Source organism: Blennius ocellaris, assembly GCF_963422515.1.
Source record: "Blennius ocellaris genome assembly, chromosome: 19".
Classification (NCBI taxonomy): domain Eukaryota; kingdom Metazoa; phylum Chordata; class Actinopteri; order Blenniiformes; family Blenniidae; genus Blennius; species Blennius ocellaris.
In genome coordinates this window covers 1,285,001-1,299,164 of record NC_137668.1, presented here as the reverse complement: position 1 = coordinate 1,299,164, position 14,164 = coordinate 1,285,001, and the positions used below count along the sequence as shown (strand labels likewise).

Below are 14,164 nucleotides of genomic sequence, written 5' to 3'. Positions count from 1 at the left end.
CCAACCTGAAAACGACATTGTTTTCAGCGTTTGTCGTTTCCGTGCAAACTGACATTTTCATTCAAAATGTTGCTGCGTAAATGAGGCCTGGTTGGTGAACCTCGTAACTGTCAGCACAGTTAATATACTGTCGCTCAGTAATCATCAGTATCAGTAACATTTACATAAACAGCCAGAGAATCTCAGGAGAAAAGCAGAACTTGGAAGCAAGTGCTGCTTTCTATGAACACAACTGCAGGTTTTTTTCAAGGAATTATTGGCAACAACCCAAATGTGCAGTGAACAAGAATTATGCAGATGTCAATGCTTGTAGAAAATGCATTCCTTTCATTTGGATAAGTATAAAAAGTGAAAATTAATTCAAGAAACTGTGAAATGAACATGGAATTAACAGAACATAATAAATTGGTTATCAAGGAGTTTGTAAAAACGTATTTGGACTTATATAGTTTTCTTTCTCCTGACATTGCAACCTCTTACATACATCCACATGGGCCCTGCAGTGGGCTGGAGCTAATGCTAATTGACTTTACTGTAAGTGGAGGCAGTGCAGGGCGGTCATCTGTCCATCATGGGGTTAACACACTGTAACACACTGTGACACACTGTAACACACTGTGACACACTGACATACTGTAACACACTGTGATACACTGTAACACACTGATACACTGTGATACACTGTGATACACTGTGATACACTGTAACACTGTAACACACTGTGATACACTGTGATACACTGTAACACTGTGATACACTGTGATACACTGTGATACACTGTAACACTGTAACACACTGTGATACACTGTGATACACTGTGATACACTGTAACACTGTAACACACTGTGATACACTGTGATACACTGTGATACACTGTAACACACTGTGATACACTGTGATACACTGTGATACACTGTAACACACTGTGATACACTGTGATACACTGTGATACACTGTGATACACTGTAACACACTGTGATACACTGTGATACACTGTGATACACTGTAACACACTGTAACACACTGTAACACTCAATGAAACCAAGATCATTGACATGCAAAACCACTTTGTCCACTTTCCCATCTCATACTTTGTTTATATGTTTATGATGGATAGATAGATAGATAGATAGATAATTTCTTTAAATTCAAATAAATAAATAAATAGTAGTTACATTCCTGTAAGCTTTATAATTTATTAAAAAAAACAGGCAGAGGCAAGTCAATGTTTATATGAAATAAAATGGTATTAAATATATAAATAAATGAATACAGTCAAAATAAATTACATACATACATACATACATACATACATACATACATACATACATACATACATACATACATACATACATACATACACACACACATACATACATACATACATACATACATACATACATACATACATACATACATACATACATACATACATACACACATACATACATACATACATACACACATACATACATACATAGTTTACAGTCAAAGTGTTTTTTCTTTCTCTGAGCTGTACAGTGTTTGTAGAATGTTTCTCTTTCTCTGATTTTTCCCCCAATATGTGTCCAACTCAACGGTTTCTCTTCACCTGGTATCATCCAGTCAGACTGAAGGGACACAATGTGCGCCAGTCTAAGAAAGTGATAAAAATTAAAGTCGTTCCCGTGTCTATTACTCGGTGTCAGTTATGAGTTTTGTTGCCTGTAACGGAGACTTTCCATCTGCAACGAGAAAACCCACCCGGAGGGAATAACGACGCAGCGTGGCAGTATCTGAGCTGCACAATAAAACTCTGAGACTCCAGACTTAATAAGCAGTTTCACGACAACAACATTGAAACTTTTACGAGTTAAACTTGGTAGAGTTTGAACGCGTTGACGATAGAGCGTATTTACCCCATCAACTGAACACTATTGTTTTTACATTTTCCTTTTAGAAAAGATTTGTGCTCGGATTTGGAAAACAATCGCCGACAGGAACGATGACTTCTTTGTTCCTGTAAATGTATGGACCGGAATGAAAATGTGCATTTTCACTGTTTACATTGTGGCTGGAGCTTCTTCAAAAAAGTTGCACTCTGGCAACATTAAAGACATTAAAAACAATGTCGTTTTCATTTTCATATTCAAACACGCAGCAGAAAACAACACACTATAAACATTAACAACGATAGAACCCAGACATTCTAGTGGACAGACGACCAAGTTGGATTGTTATTACAGTGACTGTTAAAATATAAGTAACAAATCCCAGGAGAATATGGACTGTTTTTTTTCCAGAATTCTGATTGGCTGATCATAGCTTCATGCCTCTCGTTACACTGCCCCCCACAGGTTTGACAGTTCATAGCAGCTCTGAACCAGCTATATATTTGGGTCAGTGTAAATGAACGTTTTTTGTGAACATAGAAGGGGAAATATTAGTTTTTCCAACGTGTCATCGTGGCCTTATTGTCCATGGACTGAGCATGTGCAGAAGAACTATTCAGTACGGCTGTAGTGCACACCCAAAACCCCCGTTGTTTTCAGTTCAGAGCGTTGCCATGTAAACGAGGCCTGAGTCTTCAGTAATGAATGTGACCTCTGTACTGCACATTTCTCCTGCTGCTTTGACTTGGTTGTGAGGTTGAATAGGCGACGGTTTGTTTCTGCTCGGCTCCGTCTAACAGTAGAAATCTTCCACCTCTGAGCTTAAGTTTCCTTCAGGTTCTTCGCCACGCGCTTGCTCATGTTGGGGGGATCGCTGGGCTTCTCTCTGTCAAAGTGCCGCGAGATGGACATGTTGGTCCCTGGTAGGATATAAAGAAAAACACCTGAATTGAATTTAAAACACCTGTCTGTGCGTTCACCTTGTGGCGAGCTGTTCAGGAGTCAGCGGTGGTTTCCAGCGCTCTGCCAACTCGAAATTCAATAAAGTCTGCATAGAAAAACAAATGAATAAGTGGATGTACTTTCTCAGATTGAAAAAGGAGATTTTCTTTATTTCCCCCCTCGCATGGAGGTCGCCTCAACGATGGCGCACTTTTCATCAGGACCTTGTTAGAGCGACTTTCTCTGACCCGGACGAGCACGGACTCTCAGAAAGTCAGTCATAAGTGTCGCGCTGTGACTTCGCCTGACCCTGAAGGGGCTGTTTCCCCCTCTGCCACGACAACATCCTCCGCTTGTTGTTCTGTCAGCTCAGGACGCGGTGACGGCCGCTGACATCGGCTGGAAGGTCGTCCATCTTCCTGTGAGACAGTGCTTCGGATAACAGGGCTGGCTGACGGCACGCTTGCTTCTGGAAGGTCAAGAGAGGACGTTTGTGAAGCCACTACTTCACATTTTCCTCTTAATCGCCATTCAGATTCAATTTAAACCGCCTTATATTTGTTCTTAAATGCCCTCGTTCGTTTGTTTAACCTCGAGAATTAACATCAGCGCTGGATTTGACCCGGGGGATAAAAATACTGGAAGATGATGGGAAATCACTCGCCGGCATGTTTAAATAGAAAATAACCAAGCAAACGGAGGCGAAGGGGGGATTAAGTACCGACATCTTCTTGACAGGGACATTTTGAGAAACACTCTGAAGCCATTAATCATCGTTTGTTTGCCAAGTTTAAAGCGATCGAGTCACTTAAATGGTTCCCAACTGCTTTAATAATAGTTGAAGTTGTGTTCCCAGCTTTCTGTTCGCCTGTGCCAAACTTCCTTTTACATTTGACGTGGTTGAAAGGCTTTCTGTTTACCTGAAGCGAGGTGAAAGTGTTTTAAATACGACGTCTCCTCCAGTCACATCCACCTGAGAACCTCCGTGTTTGTTTGAGGAGCCGTAAAGAAAAAACAAACAACCAGGGCGGGAATCACTTTGCTGGGATTGGAACTTTTCTTCATCCTGGCATTGAAAGTGAGTTCCGCTTTAAAATTCTCTGTAATCTTTATGTCCGTGTTATTTGTCTTCCGGGGAAAGAAAATAAATTCGTCATGTAGATATTTACAGTTCAATCCGACTCCTCCTGGCCGGCTGCGATGGAATCTGTCAAGCACATAAAACAAACTCTGCTGCCTCCTCATTGATCTCGCTGGAGTTTATTTTTCTGCAAGTGAGGGACGGCCAAGACGTCAGCCATCTTTAGGGAGGGGAGGGGGGGATATGTTTACAGATTGAAATAAGCTTTATCTCCTTTCAGCTGTGGATTATTCTTCACCTAACTGTACTTGGAGACGGTAAATATCTCTGTTGTTGAAAACAATACAACTATTGTTATAGAATAGCTTGAATTCTTTGACATTGGAGCTTCATTACATAGTTGATCATCGGATCTGTGCTTCATTGTTCTATTCAGTGGACGCATCCAGTTGTCCAGGTGCTCCTGTTGATGCTACATTGTGAAGGCGTACCTCAGAGCTCCATACCCGGACCACTGCCGTTTCCTGAGGCTCCTGTCGACACGATGTTTTCCAGTGAAAATACCAAGAGAAAACATTTGTTGTTTTGTTTTGATTTGTTTGTCAGTGAGAAGAAAGTCAGTGAAGGAAGAAACGAGCTCCAGATGGAATAGGCAGCTTGCAGAGTTTTATTGTAGTTCCCCTTTTTTTTTTCTTACAAAATAAAAATTAAGAAGAAGAAGCTTTTTTGCTCTTTACGTTGTTAAACACGTTCACGTCTTCACACTCGGGCTCCTGGTTTAGTCCTTTGGTCTCATCCGTCGCATTTAATTTCAGCTTTGGTCTTTGTTTTTTGTTTAAGAAGTCTGTTTTTAGTGGATCTGCACTCGGTTCATCCGTCCACACGCCTGCGACGTGAGGCTGATGTCACGTTGGTCATTTCAACAGAGTTTCATCAGTAAGCCTCAGCTGTGCAGTGAACGTTATTTTTCCTTTATTCACTGAGCAGCAGTTTCCTCTATCTGCTGACAGGCTGACTCATGGACACAGAGATTACTTTGCTTCAGTGATTCCTTCAAGTCTTTAGCAGCTGTTACTCAAAGTTTTTTTGTTTTTTTTCATAGCGTTTCTTCAGCGTCTGCTTGGCTGAGCTTCCATTTTTAGAGAGAGTTACCACACAAATAGATGATGTCCAATGTAAAAACTGATTGAAAGTCTACGGATTGTCTAACGTGGGAACTCAAAAGTTTTCAGCGTCGATCAGATCACCTTTAATGACCCGCTTCTAAGCGTCTCACAATGTTCCCCAGACAGACGTCTTTCCCCCCGGAATTGGAATGGAAACCATTTTTATTTTTGCTCAGAAATGAACAATGTGGCATCAACCTGTCTGATCTGAAGATGGATGATAAATAAATAAATGAAGTTTTTAAAACTACTTTATCCAGCTTGACTGTGATTTTCTCTGGTTCGATAAAAGGAAAAAGGATTCTAACCGAATGCAATTTGATGAGAGAATTTGATTAGGTTTGTGACCAATGTTTGCTACTTTGCCCCCTCATTTCTCTTCTCTCACCTCCCTCAGCTGATTCCTCCTCTCATTGTGGCCTCTGAGCGACAGACAGAGAAATGGTGCAGCAGGAAGAGGACGAGACAAAAAAGACACCTGATTTATGTCCCATTTTAATTTCCCCCGATTCAATTAGAGAAGCAGTACACATTTTGGCTGTGGGCGTCGACCCCGGAGCCAGACAACACTGACTTAATTTCCTGTTTAGCAAGCATTGTCCCGGCGTCCAACCAACACCAGATCTTGTCTCTTCCCAGGTTCAGTTCGCAGCCAAGCGCAGAAAGTTTTGCTCTAATTAAATCTGAGCTCCATTATTTACCTTCCCGGGGCGGCGCTGGTCAATTTCCAATCCCGAGGTTGGCGGTTTGATCTCTCGGGGCAAGACACTGAAGCCACAGTTCCTGTGAGCCCGGCAGCCATCTTTACTGGTGTGAGAGCATTTGTGGAGGATCACGTGGTGAAAGGTGACGACGCAGTGAAGTCTCTTATAAGAGCTGGTAAAATGAAGCCGTGCCACTGTTTGGGCCTCGGCAGGTCTTTCATCCTCTATTTTAAGAGTGTCAAACACATTTTACTTCATTTTCTACGTACAGGCCGTCATCTTGACGGGCCGGACTGGTAAGATAGTGCTATAATAAACTTTGAATTTTAACTTTAAAGTTCTTCTCTGTTGTCACGTATGAAAATGTCTATATTTTGACAAAACAGAGAAATTATGACTGGAGTTAAAATACAGTGAAATGTCAGAAAAGTTTCTTCTACAGCTGTTTTGTATTCTGATTTGAGGTGAGTGATATTTGCTATCTTTCCTGGCAGCATCTCTGATATCTCAGCTCGGTTCTCAGAGTTGCATTGTTTCCACTCATCTTCAGAAAGTAGTTGAAGAAATCAGTTATATTTGACATTTTCACCATTGGCCTGGTGGTGTGCTGCGCTGTTCTGGAGACTCTTGTGGGCCAGTTTTGGCCCACGACCCTTATGTTTGACACTCCTGGGTTATCACATCATAGCTAACTATTACTGCAGATATAGAGTTGCGCACCCTGGGTGGCAGTGATTTATCGGGAGTGGAGGGTAAAACCTATATTACGATTTAAGGCATTTTTCATTCCAGGGTTTGCTGTGAGTGTGATCAGGAATCCTCCAAATATTTAGCTCCAAAAAATCCAAAACAAAGCCAGAATTCTAACAGCAAACCTCTAATTAGCACAAGAACATAGGCTTTTTATTGCCTATGGATGTAAATAGTTGTTCCCAGTTCTTTTCTTTAATTTGAAAAACTTTAGACATTCATCCAAAAACAGACTACATGGTGTGAGATCTGAAACATGAGAGTTAGTAATTCTCCTGCACATGCTCAGTAGCTGGACGACCAGAACAGTGTTTCCTCCGGAGTGTCATGACTCCCAGTCCATATTCTCCTGGGACTTGGTACTTTTATTTTGACAGTCACCGTGATAACAATGCAACTTGGTCGTCTGTCCACTGGATTGTCTAGAATATGTTGCTCTCTGCTGCATGTCTGTGTGCTTTTCATTACAAACAACACAGCGCCAACTCGTGGCCTGGCATGGTAACTCCATCGTTTGCATGTTTTTTTTGCAGTTTCCATGGAAACGTGCATCATTTTCAAAGTGTTGCTCTGTGAACACAAAACCTTTCTGATACAAAAATATACATAGAAAGCCTGCAGCTGCACCGGGGTGGCGTACGTCTGCTGATCGACTTTTAAGTTGAAGACGCCTCTCCTTCATTTCAAGGGGAAGCTTTTAAACAGAAGCAGCTGGTGCCTTGTTGATGTTGAACTCCCGCATGCAGGGAATTGAGTAAATGTCCCACAGTATGAGAAAATGACTCACTTGTATGAGAATTAAGCATCCAGCTCTGATTCCACCAGTGGCTGCCTTTTTAATAAAATGGAATCTGTAATTAAAGTCATTTCTATGGATATCTTGTGGGAAAAGTAATTAAAATGCTAATTCGTTTCGACGAATCCTGGCTTCGACGCTGAACAAGAACTCACAGGCTTCATTGAAATGTTGTTCTCGGACTTTTGTTGACCGGCGATTTTCTCAAACAACACGGCGAACCTCAGCGGAAAACAAACAAACCAAATCATCAGTCTGCGTGACTCTAATGAGAGATTTAGCGATTCGGTGGTTTGCGACGCTCCAGGATGATTACTTCTCGGATGTTTAACTTAAAGGCTCGAAGAGGAAACGCTGAGAGAGAGCAGAGTGTTGGACGTCTCAGTCAATTCAGCAGGAGGATTCACACAGTTACTGCAGATTCCAACTTCGTCGCCTGTCCGTGTTCCCCCATTGTCAATGTTTATAACAACTGTGTGTGTGTGTGTGTGTGTGTGTGTGTGTGTGTGTGTGTGTGTGTGTGTGTGTGTGTGTGTGTGTGTGTGTGTGTGTGTGTGTGTGGTTTCATTACAAAAACAAACAACAGCACTCACTAGTGGCCCAACATGAAAACGGCAACGTTTCAACGTTGCTGCAAGTTGCTGTTGAAGCAAAGTTGCCTTCACGTGGGCTTCTTCCTTCACTGACTTTCTTGTCATTAACAAACAAATCAAAACAAAAACAACAAATGTTTTCTCTTGGTGTTTTCACTGGAAAACATTGTGTCAACAGGAGCCTAAGGAAATGACAGTGGTCCGTGCATGGAGCCCTGAGGTACACCTTTACAATGCCAGCTGCGAGAGGAACGTCTGGAAAAACTGGATGCGTTCACTGCTTTTGAAATCACTTAGACGGGGCCTTTGCCTCCTGTTTTCACTGATTAACCGAAAGAAAAAAAAAAGAAAGAAAAGAAAGTCATATTTGAATTCCGCGAAGCTGAGCGGTTGTGTGATTCTTTCACTGACTCCCAAGTTGTCAGAGCAGAGCTACACCGCGCTTCTGATTTATTCTGTTGATTTGACGCTCAGCCAAATTAAACGAGCGTCGAAATGGGGACATTTTGTGAGCTGCGATAAATCCTAGTCTTGTGTGGCTGTGAACTGCAGACAAAGCTCTGGAGTCCAGACGACTTCGCTCAGTGAATGAAGAGGAGTTGTAACCTCCTCCTTCTCTTCCTCCTCCTCCTCCTCCTCCTGTTCAGCAGGAGCTAATGCTAATGCTGCTCATCCTGCTGCAACATCGTTTGTGCAACTTTGTGGTTAAAATCACATGAACTCACCTGGAATCTCGTCATGTTTTAAAGCAGCGCGACGTCACAGATTGGTGAGATGCTCCACATTTCAAGTAACAATGAAGGACCCTGAAAAACATTTTCATGGTTTAAAGCAAAAGTTTTATTCACACTGGTATAAAACATGTTCCCCCAGAAATGTCATTGCAGCGATAGCATTGCTCCATCTCCACAGAAACAGTAAAATGCAACTTTTAGAAAACGCTCCAACTCAATCCCCGTGGAGACAAAGAAATCCAATTTTTTTGGAAAGGCTGCTTTAGTATACAGTTGTTCTGCACATGCTCAGTAGATGAACAGCAACAACAATGTTTCCTTCAGTGTCATGAGTCCCAGTCCATATTCTCCTGCGACTTTTATTTTGACAGTCGTCATAACAACAATCCAAATTGGTCGTCTGTCCACTAGAATGTCCGTGTTCTCCCGTTTGTTATTGTTGACAGCATGTGGTGCATGTGGGTGTGTGATTTCATTTCAAAAACAAACAACAGCATCACCTTGTGGCCTGGCATGGTAACTGCATTGTTTTCAGCGTTCTTGACATTATTTTAATGACGTTGCCATATGAATGCAAAACGTTTCTGCTCCGAAGCATTTAAACTTGAAACGTTGCCATAGTTACCGTTGCATCTTTCTCTATATGTTGTGGAAGCTGCTGAGCTCCGTCCTGTCTCTGGCACTCTGTTGTGCGCGGCGTTTATTTGCTTTTGCTGCACGGGCGCTTTTGTACTGGAGATGCTGTTTATGTTGGCTGTCATACACAAGATGTTATTTTGGGACTGCGTGAGGCTTAGGAATAAAAATACAGAAAAGCCAAGTCTTGAGAAAACTTCCAGGGAATGCACACGTTTGAGCAAATGTCCCGAATAGCTGATTTGTCGTATTGATCAGTGGGTTTTGTGCCCCCGGAGCCCGAGAAGTGATTTCCTGTCTCCGTGTGCATCATCTCCAATTCCCCTGTCGAATAGAGGGCAGAAAGGTTTGAGAGTCAACTTTGCAGCCCCTCTGGAGAGGATATATTCTCAGGCAGCGAGCGTCGCCGCCTCGATCCGGTCTGATGAAGATGGAAGCGAGTCGCCCGGCAGCAGCTCGGCGGGCCGTCGCCCCCGGAGGCCCTTTGTTCTGACACGGCTTGTTAGAGTCGTCTGACTTCAGGTCTTCATTTCAGGAATTTCCTAATTGCACATTCTTGCTCTTATTATGCCTTTGCCATAGGTCTGAATGAGGCTCGGCGAAGTTTAGCGAGACACGGCGAATGTCATACTTGTAGCTATTCATAATTAAAATATCTTTGCTCTGGTCCGTTGAGCAGAAGAAGCTTGGGTCTGAACTTTGAATGCAGAGTGTATCCTGGGTCCCGAAAGCTTTAAAAATGTTCATTCAAGTCAGCAGGGCAGCTCAGCGTAACCCGACTCGGCGCCTTTTGCTCTGTCCTCAGACAATAGAAAGAGAATGGAGTCGATGCCGCCAGAAAGCTATAGCTAAAAATACATTTTTATCTCCTTTTCAACCTCTTGTGACTGATATTTTTTTTTTAAATGGCTGTAGAATTGTTCAAAAATGTGCAAAAAGACCCTTTTATCCAAGATAACTGGCAGTTGTTCCAGCATCAGTGTATACTTTGGACGCTGTTCAGAGGCGATTAGTTAGTTTTTGACCTTCCTTGTTATGATACATGATGGAGGCTGTGAGAAGTCTTCACGCCAGATCCTGCCTCAGACAAGACGAGGACCACTCGTGATATGGTGAATATGATACTGTAAAACTGTGGCGGCAGCTTCAGGCGCCGTTTCTAAGTGGAAACGTTAAGGTTGTGTTGCGTTTTGGTTTCCCTTTACACAACAACGGTGCTTGGAATCACCTGAAAACGCAACTTTTTGAAAACTGCTTCCAAAGTGGAACTTTTTTAAAAACCGATCTGACTCTGTTTCCATGTAGATGCGAAAAACCCAACTTTTCTAAAGCAATCTTTCTCTGTCTCCATGGAAACGGAGGGGCAAAATGCAACTCTTTGGAAACAATCCCACTCCGTTTCCGTGGAAACGGGAAAAACACTACTTTTCTGAAGTCCCTATTGTTTATCGCGTATTATTTCCTACGTGTGTGTGTGGTTTCATTACATAAACAGCCAACAGCGCCAGCTTGTGGTCTGGCATGCTAACTACGTTGTTTTCAGTGTTCCTGCCTTTTCCATGCAAATGGACATCGTTTTCATTACATTGCTGCGCAAACGGCAACGTTTTCTGAAAGGAGAACGCAAAATCAACGCTTTTCTCTTGGACCCAGGCATGTCTTTATTGACTTGTCATGTTTGGTAGTAATCAAACAAAGATGTTCAGACAAACAAAACCACTTCCTGAAAATAAAAGAGCAGCGACACAAAATTCGAGATGAACTCTCAGGTTTGCTGTGGCTCTTTTGGTTTTTTTTTGGCAAAACATCCTGTGTCACAATTGTATCAACTTTAACGATCTAAAACTGCAAAACTGCTTCCAATAGAAAAGCTCTCCAACTCCAATGACCCACACATCCTAATTAGAATTAAGAGGAATTAAAAAAGTGCTAATTGCCTGTTTCGATACAGATTCTGCATGTAAACAAAGAAAAGGCGCAGAGTCTGCAAATCGTCCACTTCAGATTGTAGCGTCTCATCACGAGGGAAGAGAGTTTCTCACCACATCGCTGTGCTTCCGAACCAATAGTGTGATCCCTCCACCTCTGAACATCCTCACATGCTCAAAACAGGGAAGTCTCTAAATTTAGCGCTCTCACTTGGTAACGGTCTCTGTCCTGCCGGGCGTCGCTTCAAACCGAGAGAGAGTCGCCTTCCTGTGCAGCCTGTTTCACTTTCCTCACTCTTGATGCTGCAGTCGACAACCCCCCCCCCCAAACAAACAAACAAACAAACAAACAAACAAACAAACAAACAAAAGAAATCTTCAGAGAAAAGAAGATGGGGAAGAAAAGAGAGAATGTTTACAAGATGGATGAGAAATTCACTGAGAGACTTGTCTGTCACAACAGATACATGTGAACAGATTAAAGTTGGTCAGAGACAAATGTCACTGTTGCTTTTCGAGAAAACACTGTTAAATCAAGTCACTTGGAAAAAGTCCACATTAAAGCCAATTAGAGTGAGAACACACTGTCAGAACGGCTGTTCTAAAGCAGCTTCCTGCATTTCACGGTGCTGGAGTTTGGGGAAAAAAAGGTGGATTATTTGTATTCCCTTTGCATTTTGGCCAAGTTGAAGTCCATTTGTCCATCCATCTTCCTCGCTGCTCCATCCAGCTCAGGGTCAGTACATCCTGGACCCAGTGCCAGTCCATCACAGGACACAAACACCAGATACCCTCAGTATTATCAGACCGTAGCAGAGAACTGTGGTACCAGAACTACTAATAGCAGCATTTTATGTGAAAGGTCTGTTCGCTGTACACAATTTCTAGATTCTCCTGTTCCCTACTGAGGCGACACTCATTCATCCGTTCACACTGAACGTGACCAGATGGTGCCCAATCAGTCCATTGGAAGCAGTGTGGGTGAGACGGGGATTGAACCAGCAACCCTGGTCTTGCGTTGACGTCACTCTGACGTTTAGAACGTCCGTCGCTTCGCAGCAGGTTGTTTTCTGTCTGAGCGGAAGATTACGACAACGGCTTCAAGTGAAAACGCAGCGTTTTCTTTTCAGGGGGAAAAAAATAGGGCAGAAAAAAAAGGCTTCCAGTACGTCTTTTTTTTTTCTCACACCCCCGAGAGAAAAAATACATTTCTCTGTTTTTGTGGAGTGGGTGGATGAAAGACAGAGAGAGAGAGAGAGAGAGAGAGAGAGAGAGAGAGAGAGAGAGAGAGAGAGAGAGAGAGAGAGAGCGAGAGAGATGGAGTTAGAGCGAGCGAGAGTAAAAGAGAGAGAAAGAGAGTGAGATAAAGTGAGTGAGATACAAAGATGGAGAGAGAGAGCAAGTGAACAAGATGGAGAGAGAGCGAGATGGATACAGAGATAGAGAGAGAGAGAGTGAGTGAGCAAGATGGAGAGAGAGTGAGCGAGAGAGAGAGTGCAAGAGAGAAGAGTGAACAAGATGGGGACAGAGTGAGAGAGAGCGCCCCGTGTCAGTGAGGTGGAATAGAGTTAAAGTAACTCAGACCTGATTTACATGATTCAGCGTTTCAAGTGTAAACAAACAGTTGTTGTTCCAGAGATGTTTACCCCGCAGCGTTTGGAGCACGCCACGCCACTAGCTGCTCGTTGTTTTTGTCATTAAACTAAGTTGCGTTTTCCCCTCGTTTCCGCGAAGCATTTTCAAAAAGTTCCACCATGGGAGCCTTTTTCCAAAAGTTCTGAGAACGTTTCAGTTTTCACCCGGAGAGAAAATGTTCACCACTCTGAAAAGCAGTCCACTCCCAATCGGAAGGTTGCAGGTTCGATTCCCATCTCTTCCATCTCGGCCTGTTTACATACCGAAGTGTCCTTGGGCAAGACACTGACACCCCAAACTGCTCCCATTGGAGTGACGGTGACTTGCATCTATATATATATATATATATATAGACAGGAATAGATTATATATATGTGTGAGTATTCTATTCTATCGTGTGGTTGACAATTACATGGAAATGATTAGACTTGATTACATTCATGTAAGAAAAGGAAAATGCACACTTGCTGGCTGTGCTCAGCCTGAATATAGTTTGACTTTATCAGTCGCACAATCGTTTCCTGTTGACTCAAGGTAGCAATGACACTTCATTTCAAAACTGCCGTGAAAGGAAATGTGTGCAAACGCTTTTCCTCCGTGCGCAATAACCGGTACTGACAACTGCAGTACATCTCTTCAAACATTTGTGTCTCAAAAACATCCACATAAAAGACATTTTTGGTGAACTGTCCACTTTGCTCCTGGTCCCCGTCGGCCTAAGAAACTGAACTCAGTCCAGGTATGAAGAAAAAAAAGTGAACAGCAGCGTGGTACAATATTTATGAGTTAGAGAAAAAACCTGATGTGATACTCTTGCATAGTTAAAGAGCCGCTCGGGGACAATGCTGGGATTGGTGACATTTGGAAATGTCTTTCTATTTTAAACTGGACAGTTTGACAGGTTCACTGTGAGTTTCAGAGACGTGAGCATTAATATTCATGTTAGCGTTCAGCCGTTCATGCTGCTGGAGCAGAACATGAGAGCCAGAGCAGGGAGCAGCAGGGGGCCTGGGGTCAAAGGTCACAGGAGGCCAGAGGAGGCCAGACGAGGTCAGAGGTGAGAGGAGGTGAGAGGAGGTCAGAGGAGGTGAGAGGAGGACAGAGGAAGTCAGAGGAGGTCAGAGGAGGTGAGAGGAGGGCAGAGGAGGACAGAGGAGGTTAGAGGAGGTCAGAGGTGAGAGGAGGTCATAGGAGGGCAGAGGAGGTTAGAGGAGGTGAGAGGAGGACAGAGGAGGTGAGAGGAGGACAGAGGAGGTCAGAGGTCAGAGGAGGTGAGAGGAGGGCAGAGGAGGGCAGAGGAGGACAGAGGAGGTTAGAGGAGGTCAGAG

General features: G+C 43.1%; 1 protein-coding gene across 1 annotated transcript in view; it reads left to right on the top strand.

Moving 5' to 3' along the window:
• Positions 1-14,164, top strand: part of LOC308143814 (receptor activity-modifying protein 3) — a 42,623-nt gene that overhangs the window by 14,350 nt on the left and 14,109 nt on the right. The window lies entirely within an intron of this gene.